A 6000-nucleotide genomic window follows, 5' to 3' on the forward strand; every position below is an offset into this window, starting at 1 on the left:
GGTTGATCCTCCAGGGCGGACGGACTGGGTCCCGCTGCCGGTGTCGGGGACAGCGAGCCTAGTGGCGAGGCGGCAACAGCCGGTGCAGGTGGCGGGGGAGGCAGCAGGGTGAGCGGGCGCAGACCGGGCCCCTCGGCCGCAGCGACCGGTCCTTCAAGGACACAGGGGCGTGGGTCGCTTACCCGCTCCTCCAATACTGCCTCCACCTCGCGTCTCCGCACGGCCACCGCCACCTCCTCCATTTCGGCCACCCACCACTCCATCAAGAATCGGACCTGGGCCTGCAGGCAGCAGCACATTTGCGCGGTCCGGGCCTCCACCCACGCCACTGTTCCTGGCGTGGGTTCCGGGATCTCTGCGTGGCCGGACGGGACGGACATGTTAGCGCTTGTGCTCCCAGGAACCGGATGTGTTGCAGAGTCCTGGCGTCCCTGCTTTTTATACTCCCAATTACATGAGACAGGCCTTCACCCGCCCCCCTTGGTTCTTTCTAGCACTTCCTCTTTGGGGGCGGGGCTTCACTTTCGCGCCTTCCCTGCTCGGGGAAGACGCTCGAGAGGGAAATCTTCGCGCCAAAAGATGGCAGAACTTCCAATTTTTATCGGCCGGACGCCGCCGGCGGGGACTGCAAGGCGCACTTCTACCGGTAGGTAGATCAGTTCTATCCTGTTCGTGACGCCAAGTTGTCGCGGGCGGAGGGAACACGCTCGCCACGCTCGGGTCCGGGGCTTTTGCTGCTGCTGCTCGGTGGCTTGAGCGGTGGGCCGGACCCGGGGACTCGAGCAGCGCTCCTCACCCGTGAGTGAAAAGGGATGGTTTGCTTGGGGAGAGAGTTTGCGACGCCACCCACGGGACGTGGTGATGATGGCACCACCGCTGCTGGTGACGGGGTTCCCGGGAGAGATGGTAGGGAGCAGCTAGGATGTTGTCCCCTCCGTGGGTAGGGGTTGGTGATCCCGGGGCCCGATGGTGTAACGGGAAGGCTGGATGGCTGGGGTGCAGGGTTGCAGGGGCAGCGCGGCGCGGTGCCGGATGGCACTGGTGTACTCACTCAGACAGTCAATGACAGAGTCTCTGGTAAACCAGACGGCCGGATGAACGAGTCCCGCAGCCGGCTGCAGTGTTGCTGTGCTCTCCCCGGACGGCTGATGGTGGCTGTCTTTCCCTGCACCTGTTAGAATGTTCTGACTCCTGAGGTTGCCCACCGGTAGTCCGCTCCCCAGTGTATAGGTGCCATAGGAGCCCGTTTTTCCCGCAGGCGCTGGCCCTTGGATCTCTAGCCCATGGCGGTGACTGTATATCCTCTCGGTGTGGACTGTTGCCTTCTGTCGGGTCTTGGTTGTTGGGAAACCCCTGGGGTTCCTGTCACACCCGGATTTGACTATTGTCGGCGGCTCCAAGCCTGGTCGAGGTCCGATGGCCCTGCCTGTGTGCTTAGCTTCACTCCGCTCCCCGGTTCGGTACCGGCGGGCCACCGCCCAACCCCGGTCCTACGGTTCTGCAGAGGTTCACTACCTCCTGCAGACAGCCACCACTGTCTGCCAACCTTGCTGTCAGTGCCTGGGCTCCGACCCAGACACTTGCAGTTTCTGTCCTCTCGCTTTCACCTCCAAAACTAATCTGTCTGTTTTCCCGCCATCAGACCTGTGAACTCCTCGGTGGGTGGGGCCAACCGCCTGGCTCCGCCCCACCTGGTGTGGACATCAGACCCTGGAGGGAGGTAACAAGGGTTTTTGTCTGACTGGTGTAACTGTCTAGGGAAGGGGGTGTGTATGTGGTTATGTCTGTGACTACCTGGCTAGTCCAGGGCGTCACACCTCCACAGCCATTTGTCAGAAGCACGTCACATCCAATGGCGCAAGCATTCACGCATTGCACCACCGTGAAACACCCTTCTTTCAGCCTCGGGCCCACAGCATTGTGTCGCGGGCGGCGGGGCCGCGCTCGCTACGCTCGGGTCCGGGGCTGCTGCTGCTCGGTGGCTCGAGCAGTGGGCCGGACCCGGGGACTCGAGCAGCGCTCCTCGCCCACGAGTGAAAAGGGGGTGGTTTGTTTGGGGAGATAGTTCGTGACGCCACCGACGGGTCGGTGGGCACCACCGCTGCTGATGACGGGGATCCCGGGAGCGATGGCAGGGAGTAGCTAGGATGTTGGTTCCTCCTCAGTGGGTAGGGGTTGGTGATCCCGGGGCCCGGTTGTGATACGGGGAGGCAGGGTAGCTGGGGTGCAGGGTTGAGGAGGCAGCGCGGCGCGGTGCCGGATGGCACTGTTGTACTCACTCAGGCACAGATTCACAGACAGAGTCTCTGGTAAACCAAACGGCTGGATGGACGGGTCCCGCAGCTGGCTGCAGTGTTTTTGCTCTCCCCGGACAGGTTGATGGTGGCTGTCTTTCCCTGCACCTTTGTAGAATGTCTTGACTCCGATGGTTTCCCAACGGTAGTCCGCTCCCGGGCGTGTATGTACCGAAGGAGCCCATTTTGCCCGCGGGCGCTGGCCCTTGGATCTCTAGCCTATGGCGGTGGCTTTTTATCCTCACTGTGTGGACGGTTGCCTTCTGTCGGGTCTTGGGTGTTAGGGAACCCCTGGGGTTCCGGTCACTCTCGGATTTGACCGTTGTCGGCGGCTCCTAGCCTGGTCGGGGTCTGATGGCCCTGCCTTTGTGCTTGGTACAGATCTGCTCCCCGGCTCGGTACCGGCGGGCCACCGGCCGTCCCCGGTCCTACGGTTTCCCTGACTTGCACCACCTCCTGCAGACGGCCACCACCGTCTGCCGACCTTGCTGACAGTGCCTGGGCTCCTACCCACACACTAGCAGTTTCTGTCCTCTCACTTTCAACTCCAACTCGAATCTCCTCCACTCCACTACTCCACTTCCACTGAACTCCAAACACTCACTGCTTTTTCCCGCCTCCAGGCCTGTGAACCCCTCGGTGGGTGGGGCCAACCGCCTGGCTCCGCCCCACCTGGTGTGGACATCAGACCCTGGAGGAGGCAACAAGGATTATGTTTGACTGTTGTTAACTATCCAGGGGAGGGGGTGTGTGTGATGTTGTGTTTGTGACTACCTGGCTAGTCCAGGGCGTCACAATTGCTTCACTCATGCTGCCACTAACGTCCTTCAGCTGCGATCCCTCCCAGGTGGGCTATATCCGGATTATAAGATGCAGCCCCATTTTCCCCAAAAAAGTTTTGGGAAAAAAATGCATCTTATAATTCGCAAAATATTGTACCTTGTGCGAGCTGAGCTCAATGTGAATAGGGGCAGAGCTATGTTTTTCTCTTGTGTTTTGTTTGAGAATGAGCCACAGGGTGAGCGTGCTCTTACATTTTGCATGTGTACCCTCCTATGTTCTTGCTCATATCTTTGTTTTTACTGTAGTTTTTGTACTGTGCCCTCCTCTCTTTGAGCTAGCCATTTATCTACATAGCTTCCCATGGAAAGATGTCTGACCAATCCGACCTAGGTCCTGTTCTACCCTTATTAGCATTAAGGTTGGCTCACACAAGGTAAGGTTTTAAAGTAGTTATCCAGCTTATTTTACTTATTTTTTGTTATTTCACTATTGGGCTACATTGGGGCAGGTAAGTAGATAGCAACTACCTACGTGCCCTGCTGTCAGTCCCTCTGCCCCAGCTCAGAGTGGACATGTGACCGCTCCTGCCGTGATTTTGCTGCTTCATGTGATGATACGTCAACAGGGGCTGGACCTTGTTGACGGGCATCACAGATGACGTCATGTTGCCGACCTGCAGCCGACCAGGTACAGTGCGATGAGCCCCCGCCCCTCTCATGTTTCCCCTCCCCCTCCCCCCCCCTCCCTGTGCACTGCTATCTGTATCCTGTATGTGCCCGGGTCATGGACAAACAGGGCTGCCCTCTGTCTAAAACACCGTCAGCGCTGTTTGCCACAGCTCATTATGATGTAAGGTACCGGGTAACTGTGTCCTCTCCTTCCCCGTGCACTGTCTCTCTCCTCACACTGTGATGAATACAGTCAGGAGCAGAGAGCAGGGACGTCACCTGACACCAGTGAACAACAGCACTGAGCTCTGCATCCCCTAGCTGTAAGCAGGCTGCACACTTCACAGCACAGAGGAGAAGATAAAGCATGGGTGAGGGGGGGGAGGAGAGTGCAGGGGGAGAGAAGAGAGTGCATGGGTGAGAGACAGAGCAGGGGGGGAAGAGAAGAGAGTGCAGGAGGAGAGGGGGAAAGAACAGAGTGAGAGACAGAGTGGGGGGAGGAGGCAGAAAAGAGAGTGCAGGGGGAGAGAAAAGAGTGCACGGGTGACAGAGCAGGGGAGGCGGCAGAGAAGAGAATGCAGGGGGAGAGAAGATAGTGCACGAGCGAGATACAGAGCGGGGGAGGTGGGTGCTGGGGGAACAGAGAAGAGAGTGCAGGGGGAGAGAACAGAGTGTATGGGTGAGAGACAGAGTGGGGGGAGGGGGCAGAGCAGAGAGTACGGGGGACAGAACAGAGTGCACGCGTGAGAGACAGAGCGGGGGGGCGGCAGAGAAGAGAGTGCAGAGGGAGAAAGAGTGCACGAGTGAGAGACAGAGGGGGGGGCGGCAGAAAAGAGAGGGCACGGGTGAGAGACAGAGCAGGGGGAGGGAGGTGGCAGAGAAGAGAGTGCAGGGGGAGAGACGACAGTGCACGGGTGGGAGACAGAGCTGGGGGCAGAGAAGAGAGTGCAGGGGGACAGAACAGAGTGCACGAGTGAGAGACAGAGCGGGGGGAGGAGGGGTGGCAGAGAAGAGAGTGCAGGGGGAGAGAACAGAGTGCACAGGTGAGAGACAGAATGGGGGAGGGGGGGAAGAGAAGAGTGCACGGGTGAGAGATAGAGCAGAGGGGGGGCGGCAGAGCAGAGAAGAGAGTGCAGGGGGAGAGAAGACAGTGCACGGGTGAGAGACAGAGCGGGGGAAGGGGGGGCGGCAGAGAAAAGAGAGCAGGGTGAGTGAAGACAGTGCATGGGTGAGAAATAGAGCGGGGGGGGTGGCAGAGAAGAAAGTGTAGGGGGAGAGAAGACAGTGTACGGGTGAGAGACAGAGCAGAGGGGGGCGGCAGAGCAGAGAAGAGAGTGCAGGGGGAGAGAAGACAGTGCACGGGTGAGAGACAGAGCGGGTGGAAGGGGGGGGCGGCAGAGAAAAGAGAGCAGGGGGAGTGAAGACAGTGCATGGGTGAGAGACAGAGTGGGGGCGCGGAAGAGAAGAGAGTGCAGGGAGAGAGAAGACAGTGCATGGGTGAGAGACAGAGCAGGGGGGCGGCAGAGAAAAGAGTGCAGGGGGAGTGAAGACAGTGCACGGGTGAAAGACAGAGCGTGGGGGGTTGGGGGGCGTCAGAGAAGAGAGTGCAGGGGGTGAGAAGACAGTGCATGGGTGAGAGACAGAGCGGGGGGAGTGGGGGCGGCAGGGAAGAGAGTACAGTGGGAGAGAGGATAGTTCACGGGTGAAAGAGAGAGTGCGGGGAGGGTGGTGCTTTGACGGCAGAGGAAACAGAGTCCATGAGGGGGGATTATATATATTATATAACTCTGGGGGTGTGTGGGTGTGTGAGTATATGTGTATGTGTGTATATATCCTATAGACTCACATTGGGGGCTATATATAGTTTTCACTACATAGTATTCATTTATCTGTCAGGTGCTGACCCAGAATACTGACAGGGAATGTGTGTGCAGCGGGTGGGCAGAAGGCGGGGCTGGACACTGAGGCCGGGCGGTTCCAGCTCTAACTGTGAGGTTTGGCACAGGAAGATGTCATGTTTGGTTGAGCTGCATGTAAACAAAGAGCTGCAGAGAATAAAGGGATAATTCAAGAGGAACAAAAGTTAGAAAACAAAAAATAATAATGTAGGAGTGTTTTATATGACAATACAGCACAGATTAGCTTAAAGGTTTTTTGGAGTTTATGTCGGACAACTCCTTTAATACTAGAGTCAGGATAGGACTGTCCTGATTGGGTACACTTCGTTGCTGTGGGATGGCTTTTACGATTTTTGA

This window comes from Anomaloglossus baeobatrachus, chromosome 1, assembly GCF_048569485.1.
Source record: "Anomaloglossus baeobatrachus isolate aAnoBae1 chromosome 1, aAnoBae1.hap1, whole genome shotgun sequence".
NCBI classification, from domain to species: domain Eukaryota; kingdom Metazoa; phylum Chordata; class Amphibia; order Anura; family Aromobatidae; genus Anomaloglossus; species Anomaloglossus baeobatrachus.